Consider the following 23,258-nt stretch of genomic DNA (forward strand, 5'->3'; position numbering starts at 1 on the left):
GACCTTTGTCAGGATTATGTGTGCGAGATCTTTCAATCCAATGGGAAAAGATAAATTCCTCAGATGGACCCTTTAGAGAGGAAAAACGCGTCAAAGTAGCAGCCATATTACGAATGAATTCCATGAGACGGCTTTAGAGTCAAAGAAACAGACATAGAGGGATGTACAGCTGTACTGAAATTGAATCTCAAGGTATCCGAAAAATTTCTTTGCAGAAAATTATTGCTTTTAAGCGATTAGATACTTTAGATTAGATACTTTAGAAAGAAAAAGATAGCACTTGGTGGAAATAAACGGAACCGGAAAAATATCACGAAAAGGTAATCGTAAATTACAGAAAATAGATAAATAGTAGATTATTAATTTTTATTATATTAGTAAAAAATTATGGATAGTATTTAGAAACGTTTTTAAACTCCATCTATTTATATTTAACATCGCGTTCCAAGCGTTTAACGAGGAATAGCTGTGTCTGACCAGTCATGGACCGATTCTACTGGATACGAGAAGCTAGTAACTATTAATATTCTATTCAGCATCCAAACTTTTTAACGATCAAAACCAAATGTTTCCAGGAGTAATTCTTTAGTCATACAATGAATTTCAAATCTTAAAGCCTGCCTAAAATAATTTCAGATCTATATATAACATGACGATCAAAGTGCAATCAAAGCACCAATCATTTAATCTCAATCATTTCAACAGGCAAAGTATTTTTGTCCAAATTTAAAGGCGTAGGGGCTCTACGAAATCAAACTAGTTTAAGTAGCATGTTCAATCTATATCGAACACGATAGGCTAAAGAAATTGCGTATGCCAGAAGAAGACGGGCCAGAAACGCGAGTAGTAGCTCGGGAATAGAATCTAATTTCACATGAAAGGAATCCTGTTAATGGTAGACGAAGTACGAGAAGTCGCAAAGAAGATTCCTCTTGATATCGGTTTCTCATTTCCATGGCGGATACGTACGGATGACGCATAGTGTCAAGGATGCGCCAGCACAGAAACGAGGTTGCAAAGTGGATTTGTTCGAGTAGGAAATGCGCAACGTGCACCGGCAATAGCGACAACAGCACCGATGGGGAACTGCATTCGCAGTTCTACTTGCTATGCCTCGTCACGTACCGCAAAAAGTTTCAAGCCATACGTCGAATTAACCGACTGTGCTGGATGATATCTAATTTTCTGTATGCTTACGGCGTTTCTGGTTCTTCCTTTCCGACTACCCTAGGTCCATATAATATATCGTTGTCTCATCAAAATATCTCAGCCAGAATTTGAAGAAAAAGATGAAAATGCCGCGGGGAAACTTGTAATGTTATGAGAAGAATACATTATGGAAAAGAGGCAAAGAATTCATAACTTACTCTTTCAATCTCACGGACGTTGAATTAGTTCGATGCTTGGGTGTTTGATTATTTTTATTTGGAAGTACTAATTTTCTGACTTCTTTTTGCTTAACGAGTACCATCTATCCATTCTGGATCCCCCATTTACCATTCTGCATAAAGACAATTGGAAGCTGTTGTGAAATTTTTCGCGCTTTAAAGTCGTTTAAGGATATTAAGTCGAAACATTTTCCTGTATATTTTTCCTTCGAGATTCTTTGCAGAATACAAATCGAGATCCAAAATGACAAATAACGATCTTCTTTGCACACTACTTGAAAATTTTACGTCAGTGCTAACTACTCTCTGCTCTTCGAACGGTAAACTCGTCGTTCTCTAACTAACGTACAATATTTGTTATAGTAGAAATTGGCTTACCGTTGAGAATGGAAAGTGAATCCCAAAACTTTATCCGTTCATTCCAGGCCGTACGTGATCTGTATAAACCGATTTTCTACCACTGCGCCTGTAACTTATCCCGCATCCGAAGGCTGTGAACGTGTGACCCATAGGGCCGCAACTGTCCCCACGAATTTATTTTCCTCCTTGCCATTACCACCGCGCCGTTGTCTCGGTTACACCCACCTCGTGCATCGCCTGAAAATTATTTAGCGCAAAATGAAACCACGGATCACCTCGTCGGCTAATCGATTTCGTGGCTAACGAATCAAAATAATATATCAGCGCAGATCGTTGCGCGATGGCACAACGTATAACAATATCATATTAGCGCCACATTTTTAAAGAAATATTCAGGTTCGATAAATTTCCATTCTTACCAAATATCGAGGAATTATTTCACAATAATTTATCCCAAGATTACCATCCCTTCTGCGGTGTATCGTAGCCGAATGTGGACTGCTTCGATAACACAAGAAAAATGAATTTGTACAGCGTGAAGCTTCTCGCTAAATCAGAGAAATTCAAACAATACGATGGAAAGGGCAAGCTACGCTATGAATCAGATCAGTAGCGAGTAACCATTCCGGTGTGATGCCGAAAATATGTAAACACGAGGTTGTCGAATAATATATAGATGCGTGAGATTTGAAGATTAAACCAAGAACCGAGGCTGTCACTGGCGGCTAGATTTATAGTTGGCAATGCGGATCTTTGCAAGACCCAATTCGTATATCGTTCGTGTACTCTTTTCCCCTCGAATACAGATGCAACCGGAATATGTCTTGCGTTTAGAAAGCGTTGGCGCGTGACCCACAGCCGACACGTACCAGCTAGAAATCACTGGAATCCTGGGTCATATCCAGGGGTTGGGGATATACCAAAAGTTGTGGATGGGGACTTGGTTTGCCTTGCTGTATCAAATTTCGTAGGTCAATTTTCGTTATCCATGCTATTCTGGTTCGTGTGATTTCGTGGACGATTTCGTGGCTAGTCAATAGTAATCGGGTCCCATTCTTATTGCGCTACTTTTACCATCGGTAAAATACAACGAGTAATTTATGAGCGGAACGCGGGTTAGTCGTTGTGGAGCGTAGAGATCGATACAGGCCAATAATCTTATATAATCATGTTTCAATTTTAGAATTCTTATAGAATGAAATTACATGGTCGTTTCCCTTTTAATAGAAATTTTTCCGTTAGCGCTCGGTTTACAATGATTCGGCATGGTTTAGCGATAATCAATATTTTAGCAGAGCTCCCGTAGGAGTAACAGAAAATTAATGCCGGCAGTTATTGGAGTTTAAACTATAGAATTAAACCAGCAGGATTCGAAACCGATTTAATCTCTAATTATTTCCTTTTTCCTAATACCGCTCTGTATTTGCTCGTTTCGGCTTTCATTTAATCCTAATACATGTATTCAACTAGAACATAGGATAAATTAATTATAAGTGGTGCAGTTATCGAAGTAGAATTGTATACTCCAAGTTATCAACTCTGGCGCAACAAAGTACCTACATGGAGGCTCTCTACGATTTGCAAATACTTAAAACAAGCACAAACGGTGTAACGTTGCTGTATTATATATCATTATATTATAAATCGTATTCGATAGATAATTGATAATTGATAATTGAATCAATCGATAGATAGATTAGGTGAGATAATTGCATAAAGGATCATTGGAAAGTAATCGTCCATTCGTAAAAATTCAATGGGACAAGAAATCGATGTAGCTATTTGCCAGGGTCATTGTGAAAATATACGTGAGCCTATGTAGAAAAGGTCGGAACGCACGGATGCATCGTAAGGAACGCATTGTTACAACAGTCAAACGATATCGAGCTGCTCTTGCAAGCGAGTCTAATTACACGTTAGCAATCTAGAGGGAGTTTTTAAGTGATATTATTGTTTCATGCTAATCGATTAGTCCCTATATCTTCTCGGCTATTGAACGATAATCGGAAGTTACTAAATCGGAATCGATAAACTTGAACGATATCAAGTAACTTTCTGTAAAAAAATTAAAATATTAGTACGTTCCATAGCCAAGGTTCTTTTTACGATATTTTACAAATCACGAGATAAAAATTAATAAAAAAAAGAAAGGCCAAGAATTACATTAGAAGAATATCAGAAGGTATTCTAAGTAATGATGGACATGTCATTAACCGGTACTATCTACTGGTAGTATCTATCAAATGGGAGAAAGATTGAAAAGATCGCAAATTAACGGTGTCCTCCGAAAAATGCGAAGCTCATCGTTGAATAACCGAGAAGAACAAACACAAAGCTCGACAAAGGAATTCAATACCGCGGAGTGCCGTTAATATCCAGAAAGAAAAGCAAAAATGGATTAAACTGCGCATCAACGAAGTGCCGTTGAAATGCCGTGGAATCCTTTTGCAAAAGTTTTCGCTTTGTCTGATATTCCTCAAATAAAAACACTCGGTTGTCAGTTTATCTTAAATGGAACATTTTCTATATTAGCTCAGTTCTCATTATGACCTGATGCACAGCCACGATTAGGGTAGAAATGGGCGCTTGAAAAATCGTCGAATCGTCTGTGACATATTAACTGTTTATTATAATATTAATTGTATATGTTTTTTAGAAAGATATCTGCATAACGAACGAATTTCTCGGTATTTATGATATCGTAGCATGTATCTGTTCTTCATAAAACTTCTTTAAATGAAATGTTTTCTCGTGTCATTAAATCTGAAGATCATTTTTCAATTTCAAAATAGATGTTAATAATATCAATATATTTTTACATTAATCTATCAAGAAGGTTGATATACCTGCGTATTTAGATAAATGAAGAGGATAATCCATTAATCTCATCGGACGAGTTAAATTAACTTCATCCTATCAATTATGTAACATACATTCCATCTGACTATTTCAAGGGTTAATAGTTTTCAACTAGCGTACTAGCATAGCGAATATTAAAAATCACGTGAAAAGCGAGGCCATTTATGCCTCTCTGTACTGTTGATATATACGTCAAATGAAATTAGGTTTAATGTATTAGCTCGTATTCGCGAAGCAATCAGTTTAATGCAGTGTTTGCTGCATGCCGCATCTAGCGACTATATTGTTGATATAATGTCGGTCGTTTGCATTAAATAATCCGTGGAAAATAGAAAATCGATCAAGAATTCGTAGATGATAAACGATTTCGTCGATCGACGCGTGAAAATTGTTTCCTTTCACGAAGCTAGACTAACTTTTCCCCTTTCGAATAATCTGCATGCCGAAAAAAAATTTGCTCGCACCAGGTTCATTTTGTATCGAAAAGTCTCGTGTGGTATTGGTGATTGCAGTCGCGTCGTGAATTACGATGGTTGGGTTTCCTGTTCCAGGTTCGAACGACGACCAAGCCTGTCTTCGACAACTTCAGTCAGGAAAGTTTTGTGTACCCTTGCGAACTTGTCAAGTCAAGTTTATTTTTACTAGCCAATCGATCCCCCGACTTCTTTCGAGCACAGTCGGAATTGCTGTTATCCTTCAAAAGATACTGTATCTTGACATTTTTTCTTTATATTTATTTATTTACTTATTACGATTCTATTTATTTTAGAGATCAACTATATAGTTCTTTATTGTTTATACGTAGTGCGATGAAAAGCATGAAACAGGAGATGAATCTTTATGTAAAAATAAAAAAACAAAAATGTTATTTAATAGTCAGTGACTTGAAGTATTTTTCCGATCTGTATCAAAATCATATATTTGGGGTGCTATTTTATCGACATTTCGTTGTACGTGATATGTGGCCACTTGTTGCTTTTGATGCACAGACTTATCTACAATCTTGCATTCAAATCTTCCACGAAAGTACATAATTACATAAACAAAACAACCGCCACTATTTAACGTTACACAAAAGGTCCGTTCTTGCGCGCAATATTACCTACACTTTAGAATCAGTGACACGTGGTTTCCTGGATAAATTATAAATTAGATAAAAAAAATAAATAACAGAAAATAAAAGGAGTAGAATGTTACTTTATTATCAAAAATACCTTCTATAATTCTATTTCAAATTAAGACTGTTCATCGAATGAAAATTTCAACGTATTAAACAATAGGTCAATTTATTAAACTCTCAGGGGAAGAAGATTAATTTACACGCGAGAAAGATTTTTTTCTTTCATCTTCATTGCAACTTCACTCTACAAAACAGAATTTTTTCCACTCGTGATATATTTTACAAGATATCACAAACTTTATACTCGCGAAACTTTATACTTGTTGTATGAGTTTTCTCATTGTTCTCTTGGTCAGATGCATAATTATTATTGCGTGGATCTGCCGGTTGAGGGGAAATTACTTTTCTTGCATCGTAATGCCGCAGTTTCTGCATCGAAGCCTGCAGTTGTTACGCGAAGAACGCGACACATGAATTTTAAACGACCCCATTGTACCATCTGATCTGGACTGCGTGAAGTTTCAAAATAACACTGGTTTGCATAAGGTAAATGCGTTTGAACCAGCTGCACCATCGTTCATCAATTTGTATATTTATCCTAGATGTGTTTATTTTACTGTACACAGTGCTCCCTTGAACAATGCGGTTTCGATTATTTGACAGATTTCATTTCTTTTTTATATTTGTATTTTCGACCAATCGCGGGGAGACGCAATCGCGAAGAAACACGTCAACAGGATTCGTAAATTCCCGTTACGATTATAATAATCGACGCCGCGAATAGATCGATCCCCTGATTTCCGTTGAGATAATAGGGGTGGTTAAGAGGGTATAACACTGCGATTAACAGGGTTATAAACTATATATTTTTAACACTTAAATTACACCGTTGCTTGTGATATACGTCGTAGACAATGATTTGGCGTATAGAAATGCGATACACTGGCACAATATATAATAAGAGCAAGGCTCTTGGAGTTTTTTGCTATAGTTGACGTAGCAATAAGGGAGACTAACCCGGTACTGACATGTTGACTATTCTAACGTTGAAGAATAAGTAATTTACAGTGCCGATGCTGTGTCGGAGGAAAACTAGCGATGGGTGTGTCTAGCGCACGGGACCATCGGATTTGTTCATTACATTTTTGGTCAGGAAAGTGAGGGCAGTATACATTACTTCTGATTGGATAAACGAAGGTTGGTGGACTAGAAAGGGTCTTAGCCGCCCTCGATAGAAAGTTGCTAGTGGGAAGCATCGTACGTGAGAAAAACTAACTTTTCCGTCTGAAGCCGTAGTAGACAATAATCTTCAGAAAATGATTTGGAAAAACGATATTTTTTCGGTCTGAAGGACCTTAACTAGCAAATTCCTGAGATTTACGATGGTTCCTTAAAACTATTGAGTGTACGCAGTAAGGATGACATCTGGTTCCCATCTTGCCCGCGGTGTGTGACCTGGTCTAGGTAGAGTGTCGACCGACATAACAATATTTATTTCGAATCAATTTATTTAACATATCGTTACGGTTTTCCTTATCGGCGAATACGAGACGTGAGAAAGAACAAATGTGAATTCGTTCGCGTGAACTGATTGCTCGCAGATTGTCCTTGCACACAAGGAACAGCATCGAATTCAAGCACATAATGAACTGTTATGGGATTTGGAAAAAGGATTAAACGACCAACGTGTCTTTGCGAGGTACACAGCCATAATCTCATTGCATGCGCAAAAAAAAAATAAATTCTTATCTTTTCCTTTCTCAAACAATTTGTCAACTGTCCGAAGTCGATGCTGTTTGATGCATACGGCGATGATTTCAGAAAGACAGTTCGCATCAAATCGTCTTGAAGCGAAGAATATAATGACTGAACATAACAAACGTAAATTTTGAATGCCACATATATGCACATGCATTGGGGAAATATAATACGCGTATGTATGCAAGTATGTACCTACTTGCTTCAATCTTTGAGGAAGAGTGCCTCCGCAACTACGCGGATTTCACTCTACGCGGTTCGTTGGTGTCTTTAACTCCCGCGTTGTTCGAAGGAGCATCTTATTTATGCAGATGGATTAGCGAATTCCTTGCTTGTTTGCAATTTGTGAAAATCGCTGAATGTAAAGTCCTAGGTTGTCCGAAAAGTTTCTTTTGTTTCATAAGGTGTTAATAGATGAACAACAATTTCTGTTTTATATTATTTTATTGAATTTGGTATGATCCATTTCGTCATATTTCTATTATTATGTTCGTGCATAATTCAATAAACTAATATAAAACAAAAAATATTGTGCGTTTATTATTTCCTTATAAAACGAAGGAAACTTTTCGGACAACCTAATAGTAACTATATCTACAAGTAAAATTTAGCGACATAAATTTCCAATTGTACTAATAGAATTGGACAATCAATTATTTTATGCACCGAGTTCCTTCGCGACAGAAGTAAAATCATAGAACAACGAAGGTTTACGATCACGTCATGTATAGCTAAACTTTTCACGCATGCAATCCTCTGATGACCTTTTTCGTACGAAAGACTGAACGCCACATTTCATTAAACAACTAGTATGAAGTATGAAGGCCAGGCTAAAACTAGATGTATTTTGATAATTTTAACACTTTTCGTGTCGAACATTTTAAGAAAATCCTATCCTGAAACATTTCGTTATGAATATATTTCAGTATCAACTACCTTTACCGCGTAAAACAACTGAAAAATTAGAATTCAATGCACATAATTATCATCCTCGAGAAAACACCTTTTAATAAATCATCGAAAGTAAGACGTAGTAGTTTAATTTTGCAACTCGATTTTCTATCCTCCAGAGCTTTAAACTTTACTTTAAGTTTTACATATATCATACATATTTGGTTATCAAAAATCCAGCTCTTAATTTCCACGCGATCGTACGTTTAGAGAGAAGAAAAATCATAAACGTGTGAAGTAAACTGGCGCAAAAGTCATCCACTTTACATGTAAATGACGTAGACCAACAATCGGTAATATAACGAAAGTAAGAAACTTCAATTTCCGATGTTCCGATCTGAGAAATACGACGAACTATTTTTACGCTCGTTTAGCGCTTTCTGATTAGAATATGAGAGTTCTCTTGTGCACGTTTCTCTGGACACTGAACGAGGTCGTTGTCGTTTGTCTCAGCTGTTCGATCCGAGTTTGTACACACACAGACATGCACATACACACGCGCGCGTGTGGGAGGATCGCTATCAATCACCGAAACGATGCAGCCGCGAGATGAATCGTCAATGCTCTAGCGTTATAATCGGGAAACGTTGCAAGCCGTCTCGATTCCACTTACCTCTAATGATCGCGTTCTCCGATCGTTGAACCGATCCCACCCCTTTCGGCTTAATTTTCCGACATTAATTACCCTCGTCGCGAGCCGCACTCGATACTCGAATTTTACCTTGTAAAAACACACGCTGTTCGATCCAGGTTTGCTTTTTACTCAATTGTATAAACACGTTATCTGGAAATTGGTCTGGTACAATGAGATTTGTAACGTTTGTACAATGCCAGTCATTTCGGTACTATCGTTACCGGCAAGAGATTTCGAGCGTAAAATTACGACAGCTGTCGCTGTTTTGGTCGATTCAATCATATGGGACCGCTGTTCGGGTAAAATTTTTCTCTCCTTCTCTCTCTCTCTCTTTTTTTTTGAGGACACTTAGTCTAACTTCAGCGGATAGAAAAGTGAAACGAAATTTATTCTGGATGCAAGGTTATGATTTATACGAAACCGAAAGGTATTTGATAACACAACGAAGACTGTAAGTTCTTGCTTGGTTTATAAATGTGCGAGCATGTTGGAGTATCGTTTATTTTGTGAAATTCGTATACTAAATTCTGATCTCGTAACAAAGGGTTTCGTTCCCGCCCATTGTACTTTCGCCAATATTCTTGCCAATTGTGTAGTTCCTCGTTATATATGCATATGATTGCTTAATTAAGATTAGAAGCAGAGCGTACGATTTGCTGTAATATTTATACTTCTACCGCAAATAAAATATGTCAGTGTAGTTTACAGTCTGGAAATAAAGAAAGACGTATCTAACAAAAGATTGCAATTTTCTCATGAACTCTTGGCTCGAAAACATGTTTTCGAGGTGGTTTCTTTTCGCGGTAACTCAATTTTTACAGAAATAGGTGTTTCCTTCGAATTTTCGAAAGATGTACCTATATAACCACTGCCCCGTTGACCCATTTACCACTAATGTCATCGTCACGTGTGTGGACCATATTTTGTTCGTTTCACAATATCCCGTTCTAGGTACGTGTCGAAATAGTTGGCAACTTCACTTTCCCGTGCAATTTTTTCCGCTTCATCTACTTATGAAATACCTACATACATGATGATCGGACCCGGTTTTTGTGTCCCTAATTAGATTTTCACCTTTGTGTAACGTCCACATGCATTGGAAATCACGGTATTCCTTTACTATAGTGGGTGGAAATTGTTCCTATCCGTAGTAAGATAGCATTCTGTATCGAAGACGTGATCAACAACAGACTATAATTACCCTTATCGCGAGTTATATTCCCCGAGCGTGAGAATTACTTTAAGATGTTCTCCGAGAAACTTGTAACCGGAAAGTAGACTATGTAGTTGAACTATGGGGAGTTTATAATTATCAACGTTGTAGAATAAGCAAATTTCCTTACCTATTTCAGTTCATTCGTTTACGTGATAAATTAATTTTAAATATTAAATAAAAGATATAAATAAAAGATATGATTTTTTCGATTATATATTTTGATTTCATTTAATTTGCAAGTGAAACGGTGGACGTGGACAGAAATAAGCCTGTTCTTCGATCCGAAACTATAATTTTTGATAAAAGCAAAGGAAAGTGTTGTACTTAGCTTGAGGCAATAATCGCGACGGAGATCGATTCCTATGCCGGATGTATGACGGCACGAAATTAAAGAAACACCAAATAACGGTTTTCGTTCTACGTGATAAAATCGCATTTAATTTTATAGAGAACAAGGCGGATTTCCTGGTGAAACAACCTCGTACGTTCTAACCAATGAAATACGTTCAGTCACAGGCTATTGGACATCCGTTTTCCTACGTTGCTATTGCTTAACTGTGTGCAAATGAGAATCTAGGAGCAGAATGAAAAAAAACAAGAGAGAAAACATGATTCCGTACTTTAATTAACGCCAAAAAAGAGATCGATTTAAAGGTGATCGACGTAAATTTGAAGCATGAATTTATCTCGAACGAATCAAGTTTCAAAAATCAAATAGAAATTGTTTTCTCTAAACGAGAAAAGCTTCAATCATTGGATCGCTCAAATTTTTTTATGTTTGAATACTGGAAGGCAACACAAAAACCTATGAAATAGCGAAGAACTGCTAACATGCTAATAGGAACATGTATTTGGGCAACAAAAAATTTTTCCAATTTTTCCCCGCACGAAAGCGGAGAATCTTATATGAAAACTTTCTGTAAAACAACCTGCGTAGAAGTTTTAAAATGCTAAAAAGGATGTATATTTAGACAATAAAGAAAAGAAGAACCGGAAGAAAAGGGCACGTCAACTTTAAGTATTCCCCAGCATGGGTAAAACTCTGGTTGGTCGTTGATGATTTTTACTGTGGCATCAAAATTATTCGGGGATGGTTCCTGACGAAATTGTTCCCGCAGGAAATAACCCTGGTTTTAAAGGGACTGGGATCAAAGCGAAGTTAGAGAATTCGGGTATGCTGGTGCATACGGCTGAAGAGTTTCCCTTTTTCCCGGTAGTTGCTGCCCTCTTGAGAGTTCAGATTCAAATTACGGACTCACGTTTCCGGGAATAGCGCTCCTGTCGACCGCACCGGGTTATTTAACTCTGCATTCGGCCGTTTTGTTCGCTCCGGTAAAACTCAATATCACCGGTGGTAGAGCCACGATCAGATACGAGTCTGTTGGGAGGACGTTAACTTTGTCACAGTAACTCGGAACTGTTTATCTTTCGGCAACAATGCAGGAACGCCACGGCACATTTAAGGAGACGAGACCAGGTTTCATCGAGGCAACTACCACGTGTCAAGAAGTCGACAATGCTCTCCGCTAGACGATAATACTTCGAACAACCATTGATTCAATCGATCGGAAACATCCCGTATGTAAATATCGTAGCAATTACTGTATGGATCTGCACAGAATTTTCACATGATAGACAATTTATCGTGTTATTAAATAAACGGGAATGCTCCTGAATTTGAATAAAATATACCGCGCTCATAATATTTAGGAGTAGTTGATTGTAGAAAATTAACCAGGGAACAAGAATTGTATATATATATTAGAAATTGCGTCATAGAAATGGAATATACAAATTATATTTATATATTCTGCAATATATTTCGTTTAAAATATTTTTATCGTGAAATTCCAATTTTATAATTTCTTTGTTTCAAAGCGCGAAAATATTGCAGCCGCGTATTACAAAAAAAATATCGAATTGGTGTAACTGAATTTTGATATTCGCGTTCAATTTAATTTCCTTCTAAGGTGAATGGATGTAATTTTTCCTCCGAAAACATCGAAAAATTGCGTAACATGAATATTGACACACATATAGATTTTATCGGGCATTAAGTCGACATTCTAGATAAACGCGATATCGTTTAGGGTGTTCATATTGAATATGACTAAATCGTCCACCATTAACCTGGTTTCCGTACTATAGACCTGTTTATCCATTATCCGTCGTAAGCAGCGGCGAAATGTTTCGTGGATAACTGCTCGCGAAAAGAAAATAACTTGCAGTTTTCGCGATGTTATGTTACCTATTCTATGTTACACCGGTGCGAATATTTTAAGCGAAAACTACTTCGGTGGTACGAATTTTATCATGGAGAAATTTTAGCGGAATATGTGAAACATCAATTGATACTAACTTTATCTTCTTTTCTTAAAACGGGTTAGATGAACTCGTAAGATGGGAATTTTGATTAGTCCTAAATGATCGTTAAAATTTTAAAAAGGGCTCCTTATGAATCTTCTTAAAACGGTACTGCACCTACTTCACTTTATATTGCTCCAGATTATTTTTATACTGTTCATTTTATTGTCTTTGACGATACAGGAGTAACTTTTTTGAAAGAACAGAATCGTTTGTGCGAAAATGATTTTTTATGAATTTTTGCGAAAGTAAATAGCAAAATTGCATACAACGTGAATGGTTACGAACATTGTGAAAGTATTGAAAAGAAATTTCACTTTTAAATTCGTTCCTTCTTAGAAACACAACGAACCTTGTAAGTCTATCGACGTGTAAAGGAACAGATATTTAGTTCATTGCAGGGATTAGAGTTTTGCATAAATATCACAAGTGGGAAAAACTAACAACGTTGCACGTTGTACGATCTTAATTACTGTAAAATTATATCTCACTCTCGTTCAATGTTTTACCTTGTTGAGGTATTGCGATAAAGTTTTGTAGGCTAAGATAAAAAGAAAATTTCACCGCGAAGAAATGGTACCGAGTATCTATTTTGTATCAGTTTTAAATAGAGTCGGTCGAAACAAAAACGGAAAATTCTCAAACTTTATTAACGATATCGAAAATAATTGAATTGCTTATTTTAAAAAATTTCTCAATATCAAATTTAAAACAAACCAACTACTTGCACAACAGAATTTTAATTATAATGCGATAAGGAACATTTAATATTACGAGAAAATCTACTATCTAATCTACGATAAGCACTGTGAATTGAAAATATAAAAGTTCGTATTGTAAATAATTGTAACAAATTCCATAATTCATATTTTTGCTTATAACCTCAAATTGCAACGGAAAAATTAGACGAGTCAGAAAACATTGGAAAATAATTTCGCAAAAGGTAAGAGAGGACTGAAAGCTGTCGGACAAAAACAAAATGGGGAGTCGGACAGGGAAAAAAGCGATAAAACAGATGATATAGAAGACTAATTGCATTACCACTTCCATTTTTCTGCCCCTTAAAAAGTTTCCCATTCGTTCGTCGTTGGAATTTCGCGGCAATAAATTATTTCTTTTTCGAATTTCCGTTCTCCTCTGTTGATTAATGCATCGTCGAACCTCAACGGACACAAATTCTTCAAAACTTTCCATTTCTCCTCTACGTATTCGTCAATCAAGTTTTTATCAATTATTCGTCACTGTCACGGTAGAAAGAAACGTCAAATAATTTACCACGTTGGTATTTCATGATCACTGTAACACATGACGTAAACTAAATTCTACTCAAGCTGCCACTTTATACAAGAATTACAAATACATTGAAGCAATCCTTCAGGAACGAGAAAATTACGCGGGTCTTCACGCTCGAGTATGTACATTCCGACGATGTTACACCTTTTTACTGCTTGCCAAAAATGTAATTTTTCCTCCACTAGAAACTCAAAGAATACCTTTTACGAAGTGTTAAATAATTTTTATTGGGCATCGTGCTATGCATTGAAATTAAGGCAAATATTACATATATAAAGTACTATGAATATTTCTGTGAATTTGGGAAAAATATAAAAACAAAAATAACATAAAAGTTGCCGAAAGTATACATTTTTCTAATTAATATCGCATTAATATAATTATAAAGTTATCAATAATAATTATAAAATATATGATACAGTTTTAACTAATTTTCTTGTGACGAAACTAGGTTATTAATGATTTGAATTTCTCACGTTTCACGTGAAATATTTGTGGTTGAACGGAATGGCGCTGATAATCCGTCAAGAGGTTCGAAAATGAACTTTCGACATTTTGTTCTTCTTGCAACGATTAAACCACCACAATCTATCACGCATTCTTTCCTGTTGAACTTGAAGTAGTTCCGGGATAGTTTGATCCCGGAATGTTGTCTCTAATTACATCACCATCAGTCTGAATTAAAGTTGGACGATTTATAGACCATATCCGGCAATTTAATTCATTTTTCCGAATGGAAGGTCAGAATATGAGAACTTTCATACGCAGAACAATAAAATGGGAAACTAATTGTATCCAATCGTAATATCACCATATTTGCCAAATAAAAACAAAAACTTTTCTTATTTATTATTATTTATTTTATTATTCTGTTATTTATATATTTTATATATTTATATATTTGATTATTTCTTCTAAATTCTTCGAAAAAGACATTAATCTAACAACAGGCTTGGAGATAGAACGAGAATGAATTAAATTTAATGATTACGTTTTATAAATCTTACGGGGACAGTGAATCCTAGTAATTCTCGACCAGCTTGTATTTTTGCACGACCTACATCGACCACAGTCGATAAAACCTTTTTATGGGTTCTTAAAATTGTAAGAGTCTCATCTTGCTGGTAGCTCCAACGAGCTCACGAAGAGAAGTCACGATACAATTACAAACCATTGAATCTACATCTGTAAATCTACAGATATAGATAATTGCGTTTCCTCTTTTATCTGTACAGCTTATACCAATTTCATTATACTCCGTCTACCGAATACGGAACTCTACAACAAAGTCGCTAATATATGTTTTCAACCTACTATAAATCATCCGGGCAAGTTCTGAAATTATTAATCAGTGTAGCGCGGAAATAAATTAACGACTGACAATATAAAATAACAAATCGCAGAATAATTTTTGTGATAAACCTTGCACTCTTATTTTGGCACAAGGCACATACGATGGATAATGGAAGAAGCGGGAATAGCAAATCAAACTGTTCGTCGATTATGTATATCTTTACATTTCCATAATACCCGGTGAATCGCTGCCACAGATAACCGAGAATTGCTGTGTTGCTTGAATTTCTAGGAAATGGTAATATGTACAATTCAATCACGATTTGCGTTGGATTTGATTTATGGAATTTCAATTTCGTCCCTTGTCCCCTTTTTCATTTGTTCCTCGACGGTTATAATTACCTTTTAATCCCTCGGCGAACTCTTATTTGGCGTTTCATTTACACAAATGTATAACCTTTAGCAAATGATTAACCTTTTCTTCGGTAAACGAATAAAAAAGTTTCGTCAAGCCTTCGATTAAACTGTGCAAATGAAATGGCAATACTCTAGATGAAAATCTAGCAATTGATACGCTTGATTAATACGCTTATAGAGAGAGCTGTTCCAAATGTATGTTTCAATTTATCGAAAATCGCGCACACTTTGCAAACAAAATTTAACGTAACAGAAACGTATCTCGGTTACGAGATTATCACGCTACATAAAATTGAAGTTACATAATGAAAAAAGTTATCATTTTCGCAATAGAAGTATTTACTAAAGAATACTGAATACCGAAGTATGTACATATTAGGTTGTCCGAAAAATGTCTTTCTTTCGCAAACGTAGTTTTTACAACAGTGCACCTTCATACAAACGTGAAACCAAGTCTGTGAAACGCTGCGGTGTTTATCTCAACAGAACAAAATGGATCGTACGTAATTCGACAAAATAATATAAAACAAAAAACGTTGTGCGTCTATTATTTTCTCATAAAACGAAAGAAACTTTTCAAACAACCCAATAGTTGTATATAGCCTTTACAACGCGAAAATTGCTAGGAAATTTCGAAGCTGGCGCAATTAACGACAGTTGCGTGCCATTTCTATTCATATACAGGCAGACCTAGCCGCGAATATTAGCATGTATGCGTTCAGATATGCGTGCGCTATAGCACCGATGTGTTATTACAATCGGCTGGTTTGACGTATGGTTTCATACGAGGGATATCTTAGCTCGGGATCTGGACCAAGGCACTGTTCCAGCGGTAGTAATTAGTAGGCAGGTAGTATATTCATGCATGCACACAACTAGAGAGAGAGAGAGAGAGAGAGAGAGAGAGAGAGAGAGAGAGAGAGAGAGAGAGAGAGAGAGAGAGAGAGAGAGAGAGAACCCTTTATTTGCATAACTTCGTGAGACTTAAGGCACGAAGAGACACGATGAAAATTCAAGGGATATTCGTCTAAACTTAGCGAAACGTTTCTCATAGCACAGTCGACGAAAGTAAGCGAGTTTTAATATGGGCAATTGTTGAAGTAGTCACCACTTCAAAGAAAACTCTATATCTAGTTTTTTAAATTAATGTCGAAGCCATCGACAGCGTATAGACAATAGACTGCGACGAAGGCAGACCATAGACAGTAGACAGGTGACGAGGGCTTCGGGGTTTTCAGTCATAGGGTAACACTGCTAGCGTGCGGATCTGGACCAGCTCAAATTATATTTCTACTTGTACTTGCATTTCTGTATTAAAATATATTTTCTACCTTACGATTTATCCACGCGTTTCTTTGTTTATACATCTAATAACCTCAACAGCAATATTAACATCAAAAATGCAAGTTTCATTCGAAGAACCGTCATAAAAAATTCCAACACAATCGTAATACTACGTACAATTCGGTTACTAATGAGTTTTTAAATAGGATCGCAGCTTGAGTCTAAAGCGGTCAACCAGCATTCCGAGGAAATATTAAACGTTGCTACAGAAGCTTCAACAAACACAAGCTCAAACGTGAGAAAAATTAATAATCGAGATGCTTGATCGTCGTAGAATCGTTTCGCAAAATGGATAATGGTAATCTTGTAAGAAACTACGAACAAGAGAGAAATCCGTAAATATATAGATTCACCTGCTCCTAATGAACGTACGATAGCGTAAGCCAAACTCGACGGTAGTTTAGTTCAATACGGTTCTCCATGTTTACGTTCGTCGTGGGTGGTTTCAGGCTTATCCAACCAGAGGACCCGGACAAATGTACTGTCCCCACTGATAGTAATTAGTAGACAGGTGCTATACTCCTGGAAATACGCGCATCAACTTACGCTACAAATACTATTATATACACACACATCTATATGGATGATCTGCTGTGAATTACGATCGCGTGAAAAGCAGCAAACGTGTGTTCATCGATCGATGGCCAGTGGTCTGTTCTAGCGAAGCACGACAACCATAATTCCGATATGATCCAATTAAGGCTGATCCCGTTCCCATTTAATTGTTCCTCTTCGCAAAATTATCTGTTCCTGAACGATGGGTATCCCTATAGTTTATAATTAAGAAGTTCAGAACGAAAACGATCTTCATCAACTTTTTCAATTCTTTAGGTAGTAACGCATTGTAGAATACAAAAGCGTGATTTACAATACAATGGAACCGGTACTGTAAAGAGCGATTCGAGCTCTTACTTATCGTTGAATGAAAATTAACGTTTAAATTAACATTTAAATTAAAATTATTTTCGTGTTTCCCGATTACGATTAAATAACTGTTATACGTACCCTGACACGCACAAAAGATTGGTATTAAATGATTAGATAATTACGCGATTCAGAAAATAGATCAAACTAATAAGCTTATTAGGGATGCATTTCACGGACACGGACGTAACAAAAAGATAGAACAGCAACAAAGGACATCCTGTGTCTCTTAAAAGCTTTCTGTCCCTTTCGAAACGTTTGACGATTAATTAACCGCGATCCAATTAACATGCAATATGGAGTAGGTTTCTACTAGAATAGCACTTATCATCCTTTATCGTCATATCGTTACGCTGTTTGCTTCCTGTCACCATCTTCAAACAAGTTTCCGTGTAAAACCTTTGATGCCTTGATGCACGGAATTTCGGATATCATTTTATTATTGTATACAAATGACAGTATCCCTATTTAGCTTCTGTCGCTACTAAACGAAAGATGAATTAGTTTAAGATGAATTTTAATTAGGTGATTTTATCTGGGCAAATTTATAGTACAAAATATACGATATAACTGTGGCAATTTCGTGTCGATTGTAAAATACCGTCTTGACGAGATAACGTTTTCTATCGTTTCACAAAATAATCGCCTGGAACTTTTATAATTGGGCGTGTTTCGGATAAGGAATGACCTATAGTGACTCGTGAAACGTTCCGCAAGTTTATTTCCATTAAGAGATTTAACGAGTTTAATGAGTTCCAGAACAGAAGACGAAGTGTCTAACGAACGTCGAACACCGCAGTCGTTCCGCAGGATAACCGAAATTATCGTTTCCTCGTCTTCTTCATGTATTTAAGAAATATCATTCAACTCTATGTATAATAACTTTCGGACAAGATTTCACGGTTTTCTATACGAAAATGTCAAAATTTGAAACGGTCCCTTGATGAAAAACGCCAAACAAGCAAACGATGTGATTGGCAAAATTGTCATGAACACGTTTATTTCGATTGAAAATCTTTGCTTTTTGTACTTGTATCACTTATCAATTCAACTCCACATTTTCTAACTTACTTTTTTAACTATCTTCTAAAACGCATAATTTCCTGAGACTGGAATAATATTATTTATAAAATATTCCCCATATGCATCGAATATTTCACGATTTTGCTGCTTATCGTTTCGAAACGAAATTTCCCCGTAATTCGTTTGCCTTCAGTGCCGGGACATCACGCTGCCCGTTGGAAAACTTTTTTACTCGAATGAGAATTCCTAGTGAGAGTACTAGAAAATGGAAGTACTCTAACTAAAATTTCGACCGGTGAAAAGTTAACAGTACGCTTTATATACCACTGCCGCGAATTAAATAGATTAGTGGCGTTTCAAATTAACGTTTCGTCAAAAACGTGATCGCAAACTCGAAATGAGAAGTTTGTTTCGACTCGGACGTTTTTACAACATTTTAATTTCCATTAGGAGGTTGCCAACGCGACGGCCGGAACAAGGGGAAAAGCTTCCGATTAGCTCGATCGTGTCGACGGAAGTTTAAATCTATTTACGATGCGCTTGATTGACCGGTTACGAGAGAGCAATCCCCGATAAGCGAATATCTCTGGTTAACGATGTAACGACAAGGTCAAACACATCCTGGACGTACCAGGAATTGCCGCTGCATAGCCGAGAAATCGTGTCTTTGGGTACTTAACAGTTAGTCCCGTTGAATATTCGTCAGGGTCGGGACCTTCGAAACTTCTCCCTCCCTCTAAAAGCATAAATTTCAAGTAGGTCATGGAAACCGACCTGGTCGAATAATCGTCTGGAAAATGAGGGAAGCAATGAAAGTGTTCCTTCTTGGGAGCAGTACGAGTAGAAAATTCGTTAATTTCGTTCGATTGCTTTTGGATTCGGTAATTATATTCTTTCTCTTTTTTCCTACTTTTTCTCTTCCTTTTCTTTTAATTTCTCCGAACGGTGGAAAATTCAAATCGCTTCCATGATTGGAAGTGTGTGAGTAATTTTTAATGCGCTTTTAATGCGACTTTGTGTTGATCGTTTTTTCATAAACGTGATTAAGGGTGCTACGTCCGTTTGTAGTAACAATCGCAGGAAAGAGAAACGAATATAGTAAAAGCGTAATTTCCCTCTAAACGCGAATGATTACCGTGATTGAGTCTTATAAATTATAACTTTCTATTTTAACACAAACAAACCAAAAATTTCAATTCCTCTGTTATCTATTAAAGAGTCTCTAACTAAATGAAAAAAGGAATTCAAATTGGACGGAACATTCTTTTTACGTTCTACTTTTTTTCTCCTTTAAGGATGTATTTTAAAAAATCCAAGAATCGTTCCACGATAAATAGTCAGCGCGGGGAAAAGGCAATTGCATGGAACGGAAGTTTTAAAACAGTTCGCAACTTTTCCGGTAGCACTCGATGATATAGCCAGTAAATTGAACCGATTAAAAATTTAGTTATTCCGATGAAACTTTCCGACGTAATGATTTTCGAGATTTAGAAAATTAAAATCATATTATAAGCGAAGTAGCGCCATCAGCTGTGCATCAAATACTTTCCACCTGCTCTCCGTTAATTCCTTTTAATTTTTTAGTGAGCACCAGATGGCACACCAGGTACCGCCTCTTTTTTTGGTCTATTTCTTACATGAATTATCGATTAATCGTAGATGTTCGTACTCTACACTTTCCTTATAGAATTCAATGATATACCGGCAAATCGAGATTTCATATTCAGTTCTATCACAAGAAAAAGAGAACTGTAGATATTTGTAATTAATTCATGGATCAATTATTCGAATCTCACGATTTATGTCATAATGCACATACAGAGATTCTCTCAGCAATGTAGAAATAAAATATCGAGCCCCGGAGTTCCATAATTGAATAGAAGATTATCATCAGGGCTGAGATATTTCTATTCGCCGATATTAATTATCTATTTAATCATTCTATGTCATCGAATTCGCCATTTTTGTAATTGTTCATCAATTAGTTAGAGTAGTTGGCGTTTATTTATTTACGCTGCTTTTTTCTATGCTCGGACAAATGTAGAATAGAAAATTAAATTCGACAAAAACTTTCGAGACAGGCAGTCTACAGTTATTTACAGTGCCCTTAAAATAAAGCGAATGGCTGGAGGGTACAAAAAGTCATTAAAGTTTCACCGGAATCTCGGCGCAAGTTCACCGAGCCCTGTGTATTTATAGATGTGTAGTCGTGCATCTATCTCACCACAGATTTGATACGAAACGATCTAGTTTCGTGTGAAAGAATGTTTGTGTGTAGCCACCTATTCGGTCTACAATAAACGACAAATCTGGTTTCAGCAGAATGCCTTCCTATCGCCTTTCGAAACTTCGTTAGATCGTACAATCGTCAGGTAAGGACGTAACGCCACTGCAAAGGCAATTTTAAGAAAAATTTTCAGAAACTATTTCAGACAAGGCGTTTCGTATCCTGCGAGAAAATGAAATTTTGTTGTATCTCTCGTTTGAGAAAATAGTAGTCTATATGAACTTTATTTAAATATATACAAATGGAATATGAACTTTCGGACGTTCGCGGGGAGACACGATCTCGAAGCGCGCCAACAAGAGTCGTAAATTCCCGTTACGATTTGACTAATCGACGCCACGAATCGTTCGATCCCTTATTTCTTGTGGCATAATAAGGGTGGTTGATTGAATATAACGCTGCTATTAACAGGTTACTATATATTTTGAATGATCCAACAACTTCGGTGTGATACAAGATTGCGTATTTGAAATGACAACTACGAATGAGTACGACCTGAGACTCCTTTCGTGTTGGCGACTACGATGATGTATCTTTTGTCGATTAACTGTCTTCGACTTGTAGATTCTGCTTGACTCCTGACTCTTGCTGTTCCTTGCGTTCTTTGACTCGAGTTGATGTAGACCGACTGATGAGATTTGTCTATTAAATGTTACTGTGGAACAAGTCTAGTGTAGTAGAAGAAGTTGAGTTGACCCTTCTGATGTCGTAGAAGAAGTGAAGTTCGTTTTTATGTGATCACGGAGGAAAGCTCGGTAAGGGTGTGCCCTTTGAACGAAGAACGCGGATTCGTTGCTCACACTTTTCGTCAGGAAAGTGAGAGTTAATGGTTCCTGCATGCTAATAAGATTCGGTTTATGGTGGGGCCTTAGGTTTATTGAGGGTCTGTCTAATAATGGTGCTTGGGCCTTGACGGTCAGACAATGATGGACGTCGCAGGGACTCATCTCACGCGACGTAACGGAGTAAATTACGGAACTTTTAGTCTATAACTACTGACTACTGATTCTGCACTGCTCTATTTGCATCCAGTAGCAAACGTGCAATGCTATAGAGATTCTCAAGAAAAGAATTTTGTATCGAGTAATTTTTTTTCTTTATACATCATTTAAATTCCACTTTCTGTTCACTTCCACAAACCATTGTCTTTTACCTGCTTACTATGAAACTCGATGAAACCGTCGACAAAATAATCTTATGCTTCAAAAAAAGAAAAAGGGAAAGAAAAGGGAATATGGAGAAAACAAGGAAACAAGTCGACAGCATTCTCTTGTGGGATTTTTAAAATTAAGAAATTCAAAGTCCAATTGCAAAAATGTAGACGTACGAGAATTACAACTCAAACAAAACCTGGAACGATCCGTGCGGAGAAAAACGTCCACTCTGGGAATACAATCGTGATAATGTTGGGAAATAATATTTCCACGCTGAGGGAATCTTTTTTCAACGACATGTCGCGTGTCCGTCTAAACTCGCTCGGGGAATCTTTTCGAGAAAGCTTCGTAGTCTCTTCTTTTATGAAGACATCATCTCCCGTGCGTGTTCAAGCTGCGAATTTTTGACTATGTCATTAACACCGCGTCACGAACGCGCAATTCTTCGGCTTTCGGCCGCACTCCTGATACATGTAGTTAACAAGCCTTGAAAGCACGCTTTCGTGAATTGGGAAGTTGCTTCCGCACGAAACTAAGTGGGCAAAGGATAGGAAGAAATCCTATTCAGCGCCGGATTTTAATTTCCTTCGAGGCTAATTTACCGTGCATCTTTAATTTTGTTTACACCACTCTTAAAAATTCCCCGCTTCGTTCGAACCGTTTTATAATTTCGTCCTTGTTATTTATTTACCATACCATTCGTGGTTGTTCATTTTCTTTAATTTCGGGATAAATCAAAGGTACGTTGGTTACTTGAAAGAAAGAAATGGAAAAGACGTCGAGAGCAGAGTAACGAAAGATATCTTTAAATATGTAAAGTGCGCTTGAACAGAAAGAAAAAGCAAGAGGACTTAATATAAAATTTATTTTCTC

At 36.7% G+C, this 23,258-nt stretch overlaps 1 protein-coding gene and 1 long non-coding RNA gene across 4 annotated transcripts in view; both read left to right on the forward strand.

The window, feature by feature from the left end:
• LOC100748445 (neuronal acetylcholine receptor subunit alpha-7-like) overlaps positions 1-23,258 on the forward strand; it is a 157,515-nt gene that overhangs the window by 57,196 nt on the left and 77,061 nt on the right. The window lies entirely within an intron of this gene.
• LOC117151142 lies at positions 651-22,037 on the forward strand. Its single transcript, XR_004460842.1, has 3 exons — positions 651-661; positions 4,828-4,830; positions 21,950-22,037. It is a non-coding gene; the product is annotated as an uncharacterized LOC117151142 (long non-coding RNA).

This window comes from Bombus impatiens, unplaced genomic scaffold (assembly GCF_000188095.3).
Source record: "Bombus impatiens unplaced genomic scaffold, BIMP_2.2 scf_0095, whole genome shotgun sequence".
Classification (NCBI taxonomy): domain Eukaryota; kingdom Metazoa; phylum Arthropoda; class Insecta; order Hymenoptera; family Apidae; genus Bombus; species Bombus impatiens.